The sequence below is a fragment of the Lasioglossum baleicum genome, chromosome 9, assembly GCF_051020765.1.
Source record: "Lasioglossum baleicum chromosome 9, iyLasBale1, whole genome shotgun sequence".
NCBI classification, from domain to species: Eukaryota; Metazoa; Arthropoda; class Insecta; order Hymenoptera; family Halictidae; genus Lasioglossum; species Lasioglossum baleicum.
The window spans coordinates 16,525,315-16,547,259 of record NC_134937.1 but is presented as its reverse complement, the minus strand read 5'-3'; the positions used below and the strand labels follow the sequence as shown (position 1 = coordinate 16,547,259).

The window sequence follows — 21,945 nt, the reverse complement described above, 5'->3', positions numbered from 1 at the left end:
GGCGCATTAGCTTTTGACGCAAATTAATTATCGATTAACAGCTTCCCGTTCTTTGCTCAATTAATCAACGACTCCGGGGAGAGAGCCGATTGCTCTTTTACCGGCTAATTAAATCTGCCGAGCAATTAACGTCGGCTAACGGCCGCGACTCCTCGGACCGCGTCGAACCGCGCGTGTTTCCGCGGAGAGAGAAATGAAAAAAAAAATAACCGCACAAGACCGTCGAGAATATATCCGCGCGTTCGTCTTGCCCGTGGGGCGGTTACGACGCAGTAAAAGATCACCGCGAAGAAGAATTAATGGCCGCGGCTTTCTTTTGTTTTTCAACGCAAAACACGCGCCCGGACGTGTCGCAGATAGACGCGCGATTCTTCCGACGCGGACGCGCCTTTACGAGCGGTCGTTATTGCGGATGTCGCGAATGTGATAATTTAATTACATGCCGCGACTGATGTCCAACTTTTGCTCTTGGCTGTGACCGGCGCCGCCGCGCCGCCTCGATCCTGATGAGCACAATCGCTCCGCAAATTGTCGTCTTCGTTTCAGAAATATCAGGAGAGGAAAGAACTTGAAGATGCACCGATTGTCTGATGAAGATATTGAACAATTTCTTCATTTTCCTATACTCCCGTTATTTGTCTGAAATACCAAGTTATGTAATGAACATGATTGATCAAATTAGAATGGCAGATGGAATTGTCCAAATTCGAAAATTAATTTTTATTCTAATACATTCACTGCATCGGTTGCAATATGCAAAATGCACTTTATTGAGCAGAGACGCCAATTGGCATGTTCCATTTCTCAAATGTTATTGGTGAGAGTTGCTAATTGTTACTTTTCAACACGTTGTATTACTGTCTTTCAATTACGTAACTGTGCAAAGTGTCGTGAATTGTGTAGCCGTGTCAGAAATGGCCCTGTGCGAATGTGTTAATTTTATATTTTTCAATCGAAATATCTGTGGTTGTCTGGAAGAACGCCGCATGTCACATACTTTCGCTTTCGAGATATTGCCGTTTAAAGTTTTGAACACTAATGGTTTGACATAGGACGTTTTTTGGGGCTTTCGAATTTATTTTCATGACTTTTTTCTGGTAAATACGTAAATCCTATACTATAAAGCTTAATCAATGCATAACCTCAAATTTTTTGAAATTGTAAAATGCGGCGTTTTTCCTGACAACCACAGATATAAACCAAGAATCTCGCAACTATTTTTAAGTAAACGCACAATGATTAATATACCCGTTTACTTCGCAGCGACTCGAGTTGCGGTCTATAGTTACGGATTTTTTTCGGTGTGGCCACGAGAGGGTCATAAAAAATCCCGGCCACGAGCCGCGCGAAACGGAAATATTGTTTCATCGTGTGCGTTTTTAATCCCCCGACCGCCTCGGTTCGAAACGCCGCCACGGAGAACTCAGAATAGTCGCCGAAATACGCAGCTGACGCTCGCAAATTAGCTCGCGGCGAACCGCGGGAAAGCAAACTTTCCGAACTCGCGGGAACGATGCCGCGTTAAGTCCCGACCAATGATAGAGACGTCGTAAAGAGGAATTATACGCTCGTTATCTGTTTTCCCATCGATAACGCCCTCCGTCGGTATTCTACCACGAAAATCCCGAAAACTTGCGATTCGGTGGAAGACGAATGAACTCGGAATCCTTGATGCGGATTTAGAAACTATACTGCTGTACTACCCGTTTAATGCTGTTAATATTATATTCAGCGGTAGCGCCGTTAATCTCATTAATTTCGAATGGTATTGTTATTCTGGTTTTACAGTGTGCATTGCATGGAATTCTTTGATTAGACACTGGAAGATCTTCGCTATTTTTATTTGGCCATAATTTTAACTTTCGGACAGTTTATTTTGTTACAAAATATTGCTTTATATTAATATCAAATATTACCAGCAATGTCTTTGAATTTATAAAAAGAATCATTGTTGAGCTTAAACAAATGATAAGTTTAAAAAACATATGGTACCTTTAATCACATAGAATTTCATTTAATTTCAAAGGATTACCGTGAAAAAAATAGAACAATTGTCTAAAGCACCTGATAAAATTGAATGAAAAATTTTGTGATGAAAATTTGATGTCCCTTAAAACTGTATGAACATTTAATACGTACGCAGGTATTTTCCTAATGGACGAAGTATCAATGATACATCAAAGTATCTATCGCGAAATTGAACGTTTTCAACATTTCTCTGCGATTCAGCGATGTTTCGGTTATTTTTGCGGCACGGGTACGTTTCACATTGATATCTTGCAGCATGATATTTTTAATTTTTATATTTTACGGTTCAGAGCAGGGCTTTCCATTAGCTGATTTGAAACAAAAGCTTCGTCGGGGAACGCGGAGATCGGTTCTGTCAAAGGATCAGACGAGCGCAGGGATAATTCGTTATTTGCGCGATCGTGATGTATCGACAAGCGCTCATCGATTATCCGAGAGTTATTACTCGCCGCGATGTCAAAGAAAATAGCTTTCGAACTGGATGGTACATGTGTTCCGCGACGACGATTAATTATCGAAGAAAACAACGACGTGCCCGACACAGAGAGGGAGAGAGAGAGAGAGAAAAAAAAAGAGAGAGGAGGAGATCAAGATCGCGTGCGCGTAATCCTGAAAGGAGGATCGAAAAAAGAGCATGATGCTATCTGGAAGACCTCGTTTTGTTAGGGAGCTTCCCTGTTCCGCCCCGCAGCCGTTCCGCCCTCATAAATCGTTTATTCATGTTTAATGCAGTCCGGTATTCCGACCGCCGCCGAAACTTTTCGAAGCTCTCAGACGGAAATCGCGGATCCGACGGAGGAATCGGTGGGTGGAGACGCGGGAACTTCGAACAAGGGAATGCTTTTGCATCGGCGCGTGGCCTGAAACCGGCTGCAAAAAAAAAAGAAAGAGAAAGAAGAACGTCGGCTGAAACTGAGGAGTCGAATCCTGGGTGCCGGGAGGATACTTGCCGTCGTTTATCGGCCCATCCTTCGGCCGAAGGGCTCTTTCACGGCGAAAACATCGACGCTTCACGCAGGGAACGGCGAATATTCGGCAATATCGTGGAAAACGATTTGCACAAGCATCGTCCAAAATCTTTCTGTTACTTTAAGCGGCAAATGAACGGTCTACAATTGTTACAGAGTGAATCATCTAAGATTATCGCCTGCAATATCTCTGTTGTTTTTAATCTTTAAAATATATTTTAAGTGGAGAGTGATGTACTTCCTAAGAAGGTCATTTAAAGGTCAATATATTTATTATATATTGCTCAATTCGTTAATTTATTAGCTATGACATTGTACCGATCAAAATACAGCATTCTACCTAAAAAAAACGACGCTGACCTTGAAAATTTCGGAAAATATAACCTGGAGAAAAAAATCTTTTCTATTACAATAATTGCCTCTCTGAGACGATCATTTTGTTCCTTACATATTTTCTTGTATCACTGAAACACAACCGAGCTATTGGAAGTACTTTCTTCACATAGCTAAATTCTGTATCAAAATCTTGAGTTCTGGGAAAAAATATGTACTCACAATTCAATTATTTCTTTGCAACTTTCACAGTTAAATATACGTGGCCGTGACGTTGCCAATGTGACGACATTCGTCCTCGAAGAACTTAATTAAATATGATCATTAAATCTACATGTTTATTAACTTGCAAGAAAATATAGAATGCGTGTTACTGTCTGTATTAATTTATCTCGTAACATAGCGAGTATTACCGAGATATCAATCGCTTATAAATATGGATAAGAACGTCGAGTGGAACGTCCGTTGAGTCATGGTCAACTACATGGAAGCACAGCACATTTGACCCATTTCCGCGGATCGATGAGGGTGTTTCTGTGAATTCTTCCATCATGGGGAGTTCCCGGTCTCGAATATTCACGGGCGGAGATAAGGCGAGCCGGCAATTACCGTATAATTTTATGTGGCCGAGGAGCTCGGAATATATACTTCACTTTCGTGATCCGCAACAAGAAGGTCACGGAGCAGTAATTGGTTTGACCCCGGCGGAACAGGGTTGACAATAATCGTTCTCACAAAGGAGGACAAGGAGAAAGCGAACAATCTTTAAAAAAAAAAGCTTAATAACAACAACAGCATAAACGAGGTCCTAATTGCTCGTTTTATTCTGGTCTGTTTGCGACGCCGATGGGAGGTTTTCCAATATTCACGGACGATTTGCTGCGGTCTATCGTTTCCCGATGTAAAATCGGGGATGTGCACGCGATTCAAAGAACGATCTCCCATCCCTTAGTGCAAACACCGCACTGCACGTGAGTCGGAGAAGCGGAAATTTGAGAAAAAGAGAGAGCCGAACGGAGACGAAGCTCAGGGAAACAGAGAAAGAGAGAATGTGCACGAGTGGGCTCTAATCCGTCCTTCAGTGAGCTTAAGCCCATCTTCGTGTACTGTGCTCGTGGAATACCGTTTAAGTGTCGTCCGTCTGGGGGTCCTTCGCTCGAGTAAATATTTAGGAATTTTTGAAGAGCTCTCCGAATGCCTAAGAAAACAGTTTACTGCTATGGAAAAAGAGGGATCCCTACGGGAGTCCGAAAACTCGCCGAGGCTCGAGCAGTTTCCTACTAGAATCCTTTCCTCAACGATCAAACACGCTGCGATCGTACACACGGCCCCGGCCAAAGGAAGAGCGATATACAAAAAAAAGAACGAAACGGAATGTAACGAACAACGACGGGAACTCAAAGCGCGGGCTTCATTTCGAAATTACCGGCGCTTTGTTCCCAACGTAAATGCGTTCAGCGATGTTTTATTTGATCCACGGTCTGCGTACTCTCAGGTCCCGGACGAGAATGCAAGAAACGCGGAACGAGAATCGTTCTGATTTTAGCGGATTTTGCTCGTTGGCGGACTTACGGTTTCGACGACGGATCAGCTTGACGAAGTTTGTGTCTGCTCACCTGTAACATAAAAATCTGTAATTAGCGGGGAACTTCTGAATCAATCATCTTTATACATTTATAAATTATTGCACATTTTGTTATCTTAGGTAAACGTCATTTTATGCACCATGAAAATGTTTTCTGGATACAAATAAACAATGAATTCACACTCACGTGTGGAATAAGATTTGGTAATAGCCATGTTCCTGTTTATTAAATAAGGAATAAAGTTGAACTTAAAAATATTATGTACTGTGTCAGTATGTAAGTTCAAAATTACACGGAAATATATAATAGAATGTAGAAATAATAGTTGTCGATTCAAATTTACAAATGCCAGAAGGGCAAAAGAATCGACATTCTCCTGACAGAAAATGTTCTTTGATTATTTAAGAAAAATTGATGCAGCTTCTACCCAATTACGTTTGACGAAATTAAATAATCATGATAAATTAAATAAATTAAATAATAATGATAAATTAAGGACTACAGACTCTCCATAATATACATATACTAATGGATTGTCTTCAGGCTCTTCGTGATTACAGCGAGTGATAAAATAGTTTTGGGCGCCGGTCTATGTTGGGCACCCATTGAGTCGCAAGGTCGCGATGCGCCCGACGATAATGAAGGTAATGCGAGGCACAATAAGACGTCTCCTGACGTTTTAATGAGAAAAGGACGAAGGCCCTCTGGGGCTCATTACACTCCACCACCCCATGAAGGAGAGTTAGGGAGTGAGGAATGATGGGACGCGTGCAAGCGTTCGGTGCGTCTCGATCGTTAAACGTACGAAACGGCTGATAAATTCGCGCGTGACTTTATTTCGCAGCCGAAACAAAATTTCGGACGCTCTCACGTTCGAACATTCAGTGGCAATCATCTGACATTAACCTGCCATCAACGGAAATATAAATTTTCTGTGGTCTTGCGTGTTCCTCTTATTAAATCTACTGAAAGCAACTGTCAAATGTTACCTTACAACGATGACAACCAAAATTAATTTTAGTAATTATACCTTAATTAGGAAAATTAGTAATTAACTAAATTAAATTTTGGCTGAACTTTCACTGAGGGGATCAAAAATTTTCAACTTTTCTCAATGTAATAATATTATACAATACGACAAAAAAATGATAAAACTTTATATTCCAGTGCTTTTTAACATGGAGAATTTTCTAATCAACATTCTATTTCTAAAAAACATTTTATAAAGTAGACTATAAAAATTGTGATTTGCAAATTGTGCAAGTATAAGCATTAATGTTCAAGTCTGAACAGAAGACAAATGATAAACTGTATGATATTATATCAGTTGCAAATAAAATATATTTCTCAAAATATTCCCATTGCCTTTCGATCGAGCATAAGGGTTTTAATTGTAATGGAACGGTAAGATTGAAAGGTATTAAAACTTCGCAGGCTCGAACGTGATCATTGTAACTAAACTAAAAGGGTGTGGGTAGACTGGCGGAACGTTCGTTATTCGAATTGGCTAATGAACGTTTAGATTGGATCACAGAACGTATCGCGGCACAATAATAATTAAAATAGCGATGGCCTGCGCCTCGAAATAACGTTGACTATTAGTCTGGCTTTAATTTGGTAAAATTGCGATTCAAACTTTCATTAGTGGCCGGACCGACGCGAACAACCGAAAGGGTGAGTATTCTGGGATGGGGGGTTGTGCGGTGGGGGTGGGTAAGGGGGACGGGGTTGAGCGCATCACTGAACCAGAATCATCGAACGGCCAGCGCGAGGAGCAACAGCAATAAACGCTTAATTACATACGATAAGTAATTAAAGCGATTAAAGTTTATAATGTGATACGTGCAATTAGCAACGCCGGCCGTGTAATCGGGATTTAGCATCGATGAGTGTATCGCGTTACGTTGCCGAGAACCGTGTCTATAAAATTTATAATAACGCTTATGTAACGTTAGCTTTAATCACGCTTCCGACCGCGATACCGCAAGCGTATTTTACGTCAATAGAATTTCGGAAATTTAGTGCGACTAAACGAGCACCAGTTGCTCTAGTAATCGGGTAATGCGTCATAGATGCGTCGGGAATAGTTGTTTCGACCTCACACATTCCCGAGGGTCGAAATTCACTCGTTTTCTGTTCCTTGATGTCGCAAAATTTCCATTTTCTTTCTGTTTGCGTTGCAAAATGAATGTCTGTAATTGTTTCATCCTCGTGGCTGCCTTTTCGTGAATATTTACCTTAAAACTAAGTAAACGAGAAGGCAGCTGCAAGGGATGCTAACCCTTATGTCAATATCCGGATACCTGTGTATCTAATTTCAATTAGTTTGTAAATTTTTGTACGATCTCGTTGACCAACAGCAAAATTGTTGTAGACGTCCACTTTCTCGAGCAATTATAAATTGATCTACACTCGAGGCATAAAAATACCGGCTGAAATAGTATATGTATGTATTAGCGTGAGCGCGGGTGAATGCGTGCGTGAATTTCGTTGCGGAATGCACGTTCACTGTCTGTTATTGTCAGATTGCGCGATAAGCCGGATGCGACGAGGAGCCGTCCATATTGTATTAAACTAATTACGCACTCACGCTTATACGCACACCGTTCCTTCCGATACAAGGTAATTGCGAGTCGCAGAAAGTTTCACATCCTGTGACAAGGGTTAATGTCGCATATTAAATTCCAGTGATGATCGGTAACAGCGTCGTTGACATGTCCCGCAGCGCGTCGAGTCACGAAACCACGTTCGCCAGTAGAAAAACGTAATGACAACGTCGAGGTGGGTTAGATAAAGAGAAAAAGGGAGGGAAGGAACGACCGATTCCCGGTGCTCATTGCGATGCAGAAATTCGAACCGTTCCGGGGGAGGCCGGTCTCTCTCTCTCTCTCTCTTTCTCTCTCTTTCTCTCCCCATGTGCGTAGAACCGGCTGCAGAGAAGGCGAGAGACGTTTTTATCGTGGATTTCGAGCGACTCCAGGACGTCGTCCTGCTCGTCGCCGTCGTCGTTCGCCTCGTCTTCACCTTCGTCGTCGTAGCAGGTAGTCGGGTACGTGCGTGCATCCTCAATGAGAGACGTGCGCCCGTTGAATAATGCCGAGAATTCGGGGAAGAAGAAAATAAAGGTTAGACGGTGGTAACGGCAACGCGATGAGAGAACGACTGTCCGACAGAAGGGAGTAAGAGGCAAATAATAAAAGGAACGAACGAAATGAACTCGCGGTAGAGAGAGAAAGAGAGAAAGAGGGGGACAGGGGTTAGTCACATGGTTACTAAACCAGCAGCCGCCGTCTCAATGAACCCCCTCGAGCAACCTCGTTAAAGCGGATCCTGCGATGCTAAAACCGCTGGAGTCGTCGTCGTCGTCGTCTCCTCCGTGTCGTCGCGGTCCACGTGACCGCGGATGCGTGATACTAAGAGTCAAGGAACTCGTACACACATCAAAGTGTCTCCTACACCACTCGCGATTTCATAAGATTAACCTCCCCGGGTAGAAAGCGCAACAGCATTTTGTTCGCCGCTCGCGTTCTCCTCGCGTGCATTCAAAGTTACTCCCTTACCGCGCGAAGGGAACTTTCCACTGTGTCGCCCTAAGTTGAGATATTTTATCTTCGAGCAAACTCCCCGAGCGGTAAATGTTATCAGACTGCGGATCTTTATGCAAAATAAGAAGTTTCTTATTTTACCGTAAATATGCATTCGTTCAATCGTTTTAATTAGACGTGACATAATACAGCAGTGTTCTCAAACTTTTCTAAGGTCTTTACAGTTTCACATCGCAGTTATTTTTGCTATACGGAGTATAGCAATCTAGAGTAAGACTCCTGAAAATTCTTCTTTAACTTCGACTCCGATTATCGTGAATGTTTTATTCAAATTGAGACATTATTCGAAATTCAGCATTCACGTAAAAAATTCTAACAGACTTACGTCTCTCGTCTCCAAATAAATTCACTGAAACAGTAGCGTCCAAAGACCCCATGTTCGATAGACACAATTCCAATGTAAAATTCGTCACCTACAGGATATATTTATCCGCCATCCGTATTTCGGAGAACACTTCGAGGCGAACACGGCGCGGTTTCAACTTCCGCAAAGCCAGCTCAGGCTGGCATTGGCGAGCACGTGGAAACGTGAAGCCAATAAACTGATAATTCACCGGGGGAAGTACACGGGAGTGTAAAATCACGGCTCTTACTAAAAGTTCAATAGCCTGACAGGGAATATACGGCGCGGGATATCTCCGAAATTTTTCGAAACGGCCGCCATAACGCCCCGACGGAGAACGGTGTTAGGACAACGCCGGTTTATAACCGGTGCCGTGCGAAGTCGTAAAAACACCAGCTGGCTCACCGGCTCCGAGACTTCGACGGAGTCTTCGAAAAACCGGAGCCTGCGGAGCAGCCACGGTTTCGAATGCCGGCACGAATGTTGTGGTTTCTGCGACGTCGTCGTCTCCGCCGGCTTACCCTTTCCTCGGACTTTCCACGACCCTCCCACGGGTTATATTTACCGGGGATCATAAATTTCGAGTCAGATTTGAGGCAGCGGACGCGAAAGCTACCGGCGAATCGCGTTGCTCCTTTATCGAGGACCGGTAAACAAGTTAAACCAGATTAGAAACTCGCGCACAGTCTGTGAGCGTTCTTGCCGGTACGTAGACTGTTTCTCTCGCCTGTTCTTCCTCTAACCCGACGCGGCAAGAAAGGGCAAGGGCTGCGACGGGGTGGCGAACGAGCGAACCAGAGAGAGAGAGAGAGAGCAAGGAAGGAAAGGTACAACCGCTCGGCTACTTAAGAAAAGAGGACACGGCGCTTCATCTTCTCGAGTGGGGCTCACCGTTTCTTTCCTCTTCCGTGAATCTCCGGATTTGGACTTTCTTGTAAACAAGCTCGCGAAAGAATGCGTTATCTCTGAGAATGGACGACATGATCCCTCGCTTCGGTTTTTCCACCGTCGACGAGCCTGGTTTCCTGTTGTCGCGGCCACGTTCCCGGAAAAATCGCCACGATTGCAAATCGCATGTTCCCGGTGTTATTCTATTACGGTTCGAGAGGGGGCGCGCGTTTAAATTTCCACGCGATGATGCCCGCACGATTTCGTAAATAACGTTTCCAGGTAATCGAGTGAATGAAACGCGCGTTGCGATTAGGAAGACAATTTGCAGGGCGCGCTCTAAAATTGTAAGATACCGGCGGGAACGCTCATTGCCATAACAATGAGCCAGCGGCACGCAACGATTCCCGTCACGGGGGATCAGCACGAGGAATCGTCGCGTCGGCGCGTTTCCACGTACCCGAACGATCCTCGTCCATACCGTCTAACGACCGTACAAATTGAACGGACGTAGCCGCGTACACGAACTGGCTTAGCGAACTTCCTGAGTACGCAGAAAACCCTCGCCCTCCGCGCCCTGGAACTCTGTATGCAAATCGATTTCTGGTACTGGCTTCTTTGGGGCTCTAGCCATTTTCAAAATTCGCGAAAGTCGAATTTCGAAGGCTTGGTACTGTTTGAGGCTAAATCTGTCTACATGAAACATAGTGTGCTAAACTTCTAAAGTAGTTGCAATAGTGCGTATCAAAACTTTCATAAATAGACGACTTTGCGAATACTAGGAGAATACTATGCGCATAAGACCGAAGTGAAAACACGTTCCCCTGATTTTACCCGAATAGCGTTTCACCTCGGAGCGTGACGGATCAGACTAATTCACTGCCCAGCAATTGTGTACGCGGTGTGCCTAAAGAAGTCTTCACTTAAAAAATTGTAATTTTCCTATGCTGAGTGTTTAGATATTGATGGTTGATGAATAAAATTGTATTTCAGTTTAAAATGGATGAATAAGATCGTAAGAAAGTCTTAAATACAGTGTGAATTCTTTTTGGAAAAGTTCCGTAGACTGTTTGGCACAGGAAAATTCGCAACGGTTCCACATTTAAGACACACGCGGCAACGTAAATGCTCGAGATAATAGATCTCGACGGAGGAGCGTTCGCACAACAAGAGAGCCGAAATCGCAGAAAGACATGCACCGTTGCAGCATCGATCCGCGAATTGTCGTCGGTCGAAGGGAAGCCCCCGCCGCAAGTGGCGAACATGAAGAGGACTCGGCTGCGCTCGACAAAAGGAGTCTTTCTAGTCAGCAGTTGCACGCTCACTAGCAGCGTCATTTTCGTACCCGCAAATTCATTCGACGGTATCAAAAGCGATACGGGAATCGGGCAATGCGAATGTAACCGGCGCGCAACATCAAGGCATAGACGTATATGTCCGTGCATGTGCCAGAGCACATGCATAGTCGGCGAACAATGGGGCCGATCCATGAGCATATAACAGCCACCGGCACCGTGCCTTACGGCGCACTATATGCGCCGGTGAATGACGAGCATTCGAGCGAATGGGACCAATCAGGCTGATTGGCCGACCGGTATTTACATTTCTGCGGGAAAGCCTCTGTTGGCTGCCTTCGGCGGGAGGTTCTGGGGGCTGGTTGGGACGGAGCCGAATCAACTGGCCCCGAAAGATGCGGCCGAGCAACAAGGACCATATCCAGAGAACCGGACACGCTTCGACGAGACGATCGATCCGAGCCTGGCTGAACCTCGCTAACTTTCTTCGAGTCTCGTCGTGCCGCGCCGCTCGGTGCGTTGACAATGGACAAAAAGCAACTTTCATGTTGGTATGTGAAACCCCCTTCGCGGAACTCTTCCTAGACATCTATTACAAAGGTAAATAATGATGTCAAAACCAACGAATAAGTATTAACTATACCTGGATGCTTCATGTGCAAGTTCATATTTTAAAATTCTAAATTACACCCTGGTCGTACCATTTTCCTTTACAGTTACAGTAATTAGAACGTCTTTATCCCGAAAAATGTCGTAGAAGAGAAGAGAAAATTTATATTTTTTGTATGGCTACATCTATTTGAATGCTTAAATATTGATTGCAAGCGAAACAAATTTTATTTCATCTAAAAAGAAAGGCATAACATTCATATTTGCTGGACTTTGTTAAAATCTTCATCACGAGTCTGACTCGTCAAAATACAACAAGGGGTTAATAATGTCAATTTAAACGCTGCTGATAGCTTTGATCGAGGTTTTAAAAAATACTCCCCAAAACTCCATCGTGATTTCTGGCCGACATATACATAGATATGTGTTCGTCAAAAATTATGCAAGATTCAGCTGCCCCTACCCGCCCGTTAATCTTTACCAATTTTTTTCTAGTGTTTTGAAAACGTTTTGGTGTCACCTCTTCAAGAATACGTAATCAAAAATTCAAGTTCCCGCTCAAAATTTCAATTGTAATCTCTACACAGCTCTTCAAGGTTACCGCTAGGTCAAACGAATACAATAATCGTCTCTTCTAGACTCTCCCCTTTTGTTCATATCATCTATAACCGTCGTGTAATGAAATTTCGTCCGGAAAACGGGCCTTTCAACGCACTGTGCGTCGTTTCGCGTAGTTTCAGTCCGTTTCAGGGCCGCTGCCTCGTCGTTGCGTTCCAGATTTCGCGGTTTATGATCGGCCAAAGAAGTTGTTGGTTTTGGGTATCCGGGAAAGTTGGGGAACTTTGCGCGGGGGTGGATCGCAACGGAAGCCGTCTCGTCGCGACTCGTACCGTCGAGTCGCGTCGGTTTCGCTGGTGCGCAGGACTCTATGGGAGAAAAGTTTTTCCCTGCCTCCCTCTCACCGACTGTACCCGGTCCGTAACAACTGGATTGTCTGCTACCGCCGCTGTAATAGTTGAGATACTACCACAGAAGTATTCCGGACACGGCGAGGCATTACCGAAAGATTCCCCGGTTCGTTAAGACTTAGCGGACTCCTGCGCCAGAGCCGTTCTCTCCAACTACGTAAGCGGAAAAGCATTCGGAGATACGGATCCATTACACCGCGACCAATTGCTCGACGAGAACGTCGTGTTTGCTATGGTTACAATCACGGCCGAATGACAAACACATGCTGAGTGGGGGACCCTTTGACTGGCCTAATAACAACAATCGAACTCAAACCTACCCCGGAGCCACTCGTTTTGTCTCGTTGCGGGAAGATCGCGCGAGAAACAAACGTTTGCCAGTCAACACCGTGGACACCGGAAAACGCGGCGGGAGCGACGTTGTTAATTGTTCTATCGCGTCTGCGTCGCCTTCCTTCTACGTCACCTCGGGGCTGATTATCTATATCTGTATGGTCTGCCTTCTTCGACGTATTCCTGGCTTGGGAAGTGATAAAAATTGTCGCTTTTCTAGGTATTCGTAATCTACATACAGTCAGTCCAATAAGTATTCGTACGCCCTTTAAAACAGAATAACTTTTTTATAATTGTACCAAACGCGATCTGATTATTTGTAAGCAATTAGAAGAATTGGTTACTGAATTATGTGCAAAAAATATTTTCTAAAAATTACAATTTACAAGGTTGCATGCAAAAATAAAAAAAAGCATTTTTTAAAACTATTTTATTTGGGTCCCCAATGAAAATTTAAGATATATGTTTTGCAGATCTATGTTAGTTATATACATGCTGAAAATTTTTCGAAAATATTATTGCACATTATTCAGTAAACCAATGCTTCTAATTGCTTACCAAACGTCAGGTCATTTGGTTTAATTATAAAAAAGTTATTCTGTTTTAAAAGGTGTACGAATACTCATTGGACTGACTGTAGACATTTCGGAAACGATTTTTAGGATAGTTAAGTTGCGTACTGCTCCTTCGCTGTATCATTGGGAATTGTACACAGGGTGTACTAAGACCGGCAAAGAGTCGCACCAAAAATATCTCCGTTGTTTTTAGTAATACGAAAAAATGTTTTCAGAAGTTTTTTTTCCCTGGGTCATATTTTCCGATATTTCAAGGTCATCGTCGTTTTTTTTAATGGAACGATGTATTTTGATTAGTGTAACATTATAGGTAATAAAAAGATAACAAGCATAACTTAACGTACGAAGACCATATGGTGCCTCACCTAGTATATTTATGTATAGTCACGCGTATCTCTGTGACTATTCCGAAACTTTTCTGAAAAATCGTCATCGTTGTATACAAAAAAAATTCCCAAAGGACCCAGTGTATTTTCACCAGGTTCGAGCAGTCTGGCCCCTGAAGTGAGGTCTTGGGGACACATGCGGCGATCTGGTCTGAGGCAAAGTATCTATCGGAAGTTGGAAGTCGCGGCGCGATAGATGGATATCTTGTTGCAGAGTCAGAGAGTGTCGCGTAACGCCGTATCGCCGGACGGAAGATGCATCGGGCGAAGCTAATTAATAACCACGGGTAACAAGGAGCAGATGGAACGACGGAAAGTTGGACGCCAGAAAGAAAGAGAGAGGTCATGGTGTTACGGTCGTTCGACCGGCTGTCTCTGCCGGCACCGGCACACACCCACGCGTTACCCATTATTGCGCACGTGTGGTCCGGATGGTCGCGTGCATGCTATTAGCAAAAAGGAGTGTCCCGAACACGGTACCGGTCCACCGTCGGTAAAACAACTGTCCCCTTCTTTTCTACGACCTTTCCTCGGGGCCGGCTGTCAGCCGTGGAAGGCGAGAATACACACTCGGAGCACCGGTTTCCGGTTCTAACGCTCTCACCTCTCTCGAAATGGCTCCGGTTTTATTTCCACCGCGTTCATTAGGCCGCTAATTAACGTTAAGCGTCGGACGTGTTGGCGTTAAAGACGCCCCGCCACCGACCAGCAATCTTCTTTTTCGAAGCGTTGAGCAACATTGAATACACCCGCGGTCGTTTAGCCGAGAACGTACAGTTTTAGGCGGCCACCGAATTACCTCTAACACGGGCCGGTTCTAACTCGGGTCAGCCAACGGACCGTCTAATAGAACTTAATTTCGGTAAATAAATGAGTCGGGAACGCGATAGAGACGTTGCTTTCGTGTAGCGCGATGAGGTCACGTAGAAAAGAAACTAATCGAGCCGCTCAACTGGAAGCCGAACCATGCTCGTTCGACAGTTGCCCAACAGAGTTTCTTAATGAGTCATGCATTCAGATTCTGCCGCGTGAGAAACTTGCATTGTCGTCGAAGAAAGTGGCTTTCTTCTGGACCTAATTAATCGTAATACATTCCTAATTTAATCGTTTCACGCTTAGGTGTACGCGGTACTTGTCGACAAAGGTTCCTTGTCCCACTGAAACTATATTCATTAGGCGTTATTATTAACGCGTTTGTCACGATTAATTGTCTATTCTTTAGATAATGAATATGCGAAGCTGCGTGATTTCCAGAGGAACATTACTCAAAGAATATATTCAATGTACTATAGTGGAAGTATTATACATATTTTATACATTTAGATTTGAATTTGATTTTCTGAAGTGAATTAGTGTTTTGAGAATGATATTTAAACGAATTATTCGGATACGTTACACGTGACGGAAGACAGTATTTAAATGTATGGATTGAGTCATCCCTCGTTAAACAGTTTTGCGAAAAAACCTGAAGAGTACAGATGGTCGTAATAGCTGTCCACTCCGCTGCTATTATTCCTGACTCATGCGAGGTATTCCGGTCTCTCCTTTTCGAAACAGACTGTAGTAAAAATACGGAAATGCACTTCTACAATTGCTGCTACACTGTTATCGCTTCCGATATTAAAATTACAATTTTAAAAGAGAATTGGAAAACTAATTATTTGTAGGACACAGCAAATGCATCCGCAATGGCGGAGACTATACGTTGATCGTTTGCAAATACATAGTCAATAAATTCTATGAGGATCTATCAATTAATTTCTACACTTAATAAATGTTATAAAGAACTCTAAATATCTCACGCATCGACGTGTCAGACAAAGTACAGACAGCGACTCCGCCTATTTGTCAGAACGTCTGTATTTGCCAACGACGGAAATTTGCTCGGCCCATATACGGTCGCACCTTTCCCGAAAAGTGAGCAAACCAGGGGAGGGGGAGGGAGGTGTCGTGGAATAAAGTCAACGATGCCGAATGGAAGCGTCCCATTTAGGTGGAGGACGATGCTAGAAAAAAAATACAGTCTGCTAAAATGATGAAGGATCGGTCGGTGAAGATGTCATGTCGGACAACAATCGCGACGCAAAACTGGAAACCGGGCACAATGGAGTCGGAGGACGATTCATTCGCGCAACCATAGTCCAGACAGACAGCTGGACGCCCCGCAGGGATGAAACAGGAAGCCATTGTCGCCGTCGATCCTCGAAACGTGGCAGCCGTTTGCTTTTTTCTCCGCTCGTTTTTTTTTTTATACTTTCCACGGGGACGAGAGAGTATTTGCGTGCGTGTGTAGTCGCATGCATGCGTGCGTGCGTGCGTTCGCCGCACGTCGACTCCACGTCGCGTGCAAATGTTGCCTTTTGAGCGATGCCGGCGCGCACCGAAAAGTAATTACTCCGCACGCGACCGCGCATAGAATCGTTGCTGATATATGACTACGCAGCCAGCTGGAATAACACTGTCCCTGAATATATTCACCGAGTCCGCGAAACTGCCACTCCGTACGCCGCTATTAAAACCGGATGCGGGGATATTACGCGGCGCGCGGCCCGTTAACATCCCGAAACACGGTCCACCCTAGATTCTCATAATTAGTCATAGACGGTGGCCGTTTCAAGTGCCAGACTCGAGGCATAAGGATCCGTTTGCGTAGCTACCTCGACAGCATTTCCGTGCCGCGACGCCCATTAATACTGGCATGTGAACCTCCTCTGATTTTGTTATAATTTGTTATTTTCAAGAAGTACTGGTTCCTTACTTATTTTTCTAGTTATACATTTTGTGCTCTACATTTCCAAAAGATCAAACACGTTGCTGGTTTTTTACATGCTCTCATTTTGTAGATATTAGATAATTCGTACCCCATTTTCAAGCATTGTTACCGTTCATTGAAAAAACTAAAAATTTCATGTTGCAAAATAATTTGAATTCTATAGAGCATATTTGAAAACATTGGTTACTGTTTTCGATGAGTATACACATTAATTCGTAGCTCTTTGAAATTTTTCCACCACCATATTGGAGATTGATTAACTAGAGATCAAGAAAGTCGCAAAATTCGAGGTGTAGTACAGACTTGAGTATAAAATATGGCGTAAAAATGGAAAGAAAACGTAGGCAACGATATTCCGAAGCTCGAAGATGTGCAGCAGGGTTCGTGCGAAGCCTTAACCCCAAGCTACTACCGCATCCTCCCAGAGGATGGCTCTAATCGTATCATCGTTCTCGCGCAATTTGTCAGCGATTAAATCTGTATAATAAAGCAGCGGATTAAACGCCGATCGAACAACACGGCTCCCCGTTTTCAATCTTCGAGAGGCTCCGTGAAAAAAGGGCCGGCTTATCGTCGTGGGTTTTTACGACAGCTTTTTCACTGGGTCGATACCTCCGCGCCTCCCATAGTCGGACGGGGGACGAGGTATACATATGTGTATAGTCAGCGATATACAGGCTTCCCGAAGTGATCTTTCAAAGGCAGGCCAGCAGCGCAGACTCTCGATCGTAGCCTGGGATCACCGTGTTCGGGATGAGCTACGGCAAACGAGGTATTCCGAGAGAGACTGGGACAGGGAAGGGAGAGAGAGGCGTAGGCTGTTGCAGTTCGCGGATCCGTATACGTAATGACCTTACGCGGCGCTTTTTTACGATGCTTATCAAATGCAAAGCCTTCTTTATTGCGATTGACATTCTTATTAGGTCTCTCCTTTTCTTTTCTTCGGGCATCGAGCGCTGTTTCGCTTCACAGCCCTCAACTCCATCCTCTTTTCTCTCTCTCGATTCTCCTTCTCGTCTCCCCCTTTTCGTAACCCGACTTTTTCCTACTACTCCGCGGGTAAGAGGATTTCAAATGTGGCCGCGGTCGCGACTAAAGGTATAGCAAGCCGGCTAGGAAACGCGAGGAACCGCCTTTTAACTTCCCATTTGTATTACGACGGTCGCGGAGCTGCGCGGGGACCGTGTTACATTATTTTTCGCGGCTGTTTGCACGACTACCGGCCTTCGCCGCCGGAAAACATTTCAACAAAGACCCCCCAAGGGAGAACACTGGAGAACAGCGGAGTCGCTGGAATGCGACCGGAGGCCGCCGCCGTTAGACATTTATTCCGTCGCGAAATAAATATTGCGACGCCGTTCGCAACCAGTGAATCTCGAGTCGAGAATATATACTTTTCCTCGCGGTCTTCATTACGAAGGATTCCCGCGCAGACCTCGCCCGTTGCGGGAAAAAACTTGTCGGCACGAGCATTAAAAAGTTTCGGAGCCTCTGAATACGGTGAAACAGACATTTGTTCGTTTCTAACGATATCTCGATGTTCAAATGCAGCTGCGAACGCTACCTGATTGTCATTGAGGTGGACGAAAACTCTGTAATCAAAGGTGAAAAATGTATCTCATAATTAGACATTTCAAAGCAGCGGTCATATTAGAAAGATTTAAGGACATCAGTGTATTAGTTTTAACTTAATAAGATAATTGAATGATGACAAATTTTTTCTTTAGCATAAAAACCACAAAATCGCAAGGCCAATATGATTATACTTACTCGTTATATGCTACTTCAAAATTATACTGCATTATGTATAAAGGATTAGTGATTTCTGTGGGGTAAAAGCCAAAAACAGACAAGGCAAAAATGACAGTGAAAAAGTTAGTCACAGTAATATGACAGTAAATGCAGATTACAATTACAATACATATTAAATTAGTACAAAATTCAGTACCAAATGATTGATTATTCTATTGTAACAGCTATACAATCAACATATATTCTCCTACATAAAATACGTCTGCCATTATTCAGCTAATTTTCAATAGAATGAGGGCTACGAAATGCTTCGGTATTTCTAATTTCTACGCTGCACGTGTCTGTTTTCTTTGATTAGCGTCCATACGTCACCTGAGTCGAACAGAATGACCACAGTGTAATGACTGAACTGTTCGGGAACAGAAATGTCCAGCGAAATAGTGTATGTATCTGATTGAAACGGACTGGCCAGTGCCTGTCAATAATTCTCGGATGATTGATCGATATCGCAACAATAACGCACGACCAAAAACGGGGTCCACCGATTTATTTATCGGAGGCTACTCTGCTGCCGACCTTCCTATGAATTATTCACCGTGACCCAATAGAAGCATTCGTTTCAGCCATCAAGACGGCCACCTTCAGCGCGATGCCGCTTGAAAATAGAGAAGACTTGATCGATCCCGTACAGTAGCATCTTTCACGCTCCCCATTTGATCGACGGTGTTACCAATCGCGCTCTTCATCGCATTCAGCACTGATCGTAATTCATAATTGAGTATCCAATGTTTGAACACGAACTGTCCAATTTCTTGACAGGTTTACTGCGAGGATAATCACCATGTTTACAACAATGGAAACTCTCTGTCACTCCCAATCAGTAAGACAAACCATATTGCAAGCTTCAACCTTTTTTCGTAGATACAAGATTTAGGTCTCTAAATTCATAACTTGGTATCAAGTGTTTGCACACGAAATCTCTGATTGTTTGATAGTCTCACTGCAAGGAAAACCAGATCCAATTTTCACAAAACTCAAAACTTTCGTGCTACTCATGATCAGTGAGACTAAAAATTGCATTTTCAAAGCAAATCATCAAAAAGTTGGACTCCCACACGAGCAAATACAACAAGCAATCTTGTAAGCTTCCTTTTCCCTGTATTATCCAATAAATTTCTTTCGTTATTTACGTCAATCTGTAACTTTTTCTGCTTCAAGCGTTTCGATCTAACACAGCGGACAGTGATAGAATACAGAACGGTTTCCACAAGAAACCGCCGACACTCGGAGATCCAGTAACACCTAATACTTCCTGGCCGACAAGCCGATCAACAAACCTCAAATTATAAAGGAATCATATCTGTGAAAACGATCTCCGAAGACCGGTAGATTTCGATCGGGCGATAATACAGGAAACGGTCCCGATCACCCTGTACCGTTCACTTTAACACCATCTCGCAACTGGCGGAGCAGGAAATCGAGCATCCTGAGGCGGTCTGCTATTATCCCGTCGGAGTCTTAACCGACATTCGAGGCGCATTGATTGGCAGTCGTTCCGGGGATCCGGTTAGGCGATTGATCGGCATCAGGTAACGATAACTGAACGGAGGGTGGGGCTGTCATCCGTCCGCGTTTCTCCCGATTTGTCGTAATTTTTAGGATATTCTGCGAAATTTTTCATAATTATCTAGACCTCTTGCTTTCCTTGTCATCATCTTAATCGTCACTTAAGTTAAAGTTAAACTGAGAAACATTTTGTTGAGTGGTTAATACATAATTCTGTATTTATGGCGTGTAGGAAGTTCCTACTAAATGAGATATTAAATAAGAATTAGTTGATGTGTCCGATCATCACCTGCCAATTTTACTCCTTATAAATATTAATGTATGATTGAATGGCCCTAGTTATAGCTACCACAAAATCATTCTTTACTTCTAGTGGTCTGCACCAAGTACTTTCAAGGTGGTATGTACCGTTGAGTGCTGACAAGAAGTCTTGGTACTATTGTACCAGTTACTATTGTAATACGTGCTCTACTAAAGATATCTTTACAACCATTCCTTATGAAATCATTTTTATTATTTCAATAATTGTAAAATAAAAAATCTGAAACCGGTCATTTGGACCGGTGGTGGTAGGTTTAGTGTTCTATGAAAAGAACAGGTGTGCAGTAGGGTCTGAAGCTAGCTTCTCCAGGAGTTAATACGGACAGTAGGTCCCTGGAGAAGCCATATTTCGCGTCAAGTAGATAGTAGAGAGGCAGCCCATTGGCTGTACCTAATATTTTTGCATGAACTACGTTCTGTAAGAGTTACTTTTCAAAGAGAGTTGTCGCTTCAGATTTCTCTCTCGTAAGGGATGTTTAGAATTGTCCGGGTCTTGGCGAAGGTGTTCAGAGTTTTAACGATGTCCGTCCCAGAATAGTGATTTCACAGATGACAGCCCCGGCGAAGGGTGATCGAGATACGCGGATGGGCGATCGTCTCGCGGAGGCAGCCGCTTTTTGGGGGCTCGTATCCGGCTGGAATTTCAGCCGCGCCTCCTTCCACCGAGGGACAGAGGGGTTGTTTTCGTGCAAAGGCACGGCGTATCTGCGGCGTGCGGGTCGGCCCCGTATCAAGCCCCGCGTGCCTTGCATTCCCACCGTAATTGCATCGCGTGGCGCCGCGTCGGCGATTGCATTTTTGGCCCGCGTCACCGCGTAAATAGGAAAAACTCGCGGCACGTTCGACGCGCGACACTGGCCCACGGTTTTCCTTGCCCTATGAACTCTTTTTTTCGAAGAACCTCGCGAAGTGTTTTTCACCCATCCCCGCGATTTTCGTCCGAGGTAAAGAGGTGAAGCCTGTTCTCTTCCCCATTGTACCGTGATTACACGGCCGGCGCAAAGTCGAAGCGTTAATTGAGGTTAAAAGGCTGATCCGAAGCCGAAGGCTGGTTAGGAGCGAGGTGTGAGGCGGAGCAATGATTCACGCGGAAACTTTCCTCCTGCCCTCCCGTACTAGAACGTGGTTAACGCTCGGCTAATTACTAATCAGACGGCTACCCTTGACACGCAAGTCGATTCTTTCTTGGACCGGCGCGGATCCGCCTGTTTGGTCTCCCGGTTAACGCCTGCTGCTTGATCCTGCTCGTTTTTATGAGAAGTGATGAGTAGACCTTTCTTTACAATCTGTTGTGCGAAACAGAGGTTCAATAGAAATATATTTCTTCTTTCAACGCATTCGCGCCACGTCGTTTTTGACGCTGGTTACGTTATATTAAAAAAAAAATGACTACGACTGTTTAACGAATTTTTGGTAGGTTCTAACATGACTAGTTTCAACGAGAGCAGATAAAGAAACGTTCCTGGGAGTAGCGAAGTGTAGAATAAGTATCCTTTCTGCAAACAAAAAGCCCTGATTTATTCAGCTAGCAGTGGAGGGAAGACGAAACAATGAAAGAGTTTAGAGAATCGTAGATCAGATAAAGGGTGACGAAATAAAAAGAGATCGAGCGCTTA

General features: G+C 44.0%; 1 protein-coding gene across 2 annotated transcripts in view; it reads right to left on the bottom strand.

The window, feature by feature from the left end:
* The window catches only part of LOC143212325 (discoidin domain-containing receptor 2), a 157,434-nt gene that overhangs the window by 63,541 nt on the left and 71,948 nt on the right, over nt 1-21,945 (bottom strand). The window contains exon 2 of one of the 2 annotated variants that reach the window (XM_076430993.1): nt 4,902-4,945. The exons of the other annotated variant lie outside the window; for it this stretch is intronic. The gene's annotated coding sequence lies outside the window, so the exon portion shown is untranslated. The remainder of the gene's footprint in view (nt 1-4,901; nt 4,946-21,945) is intronic. 2 annotated transcript variants of the gene reach the window in all.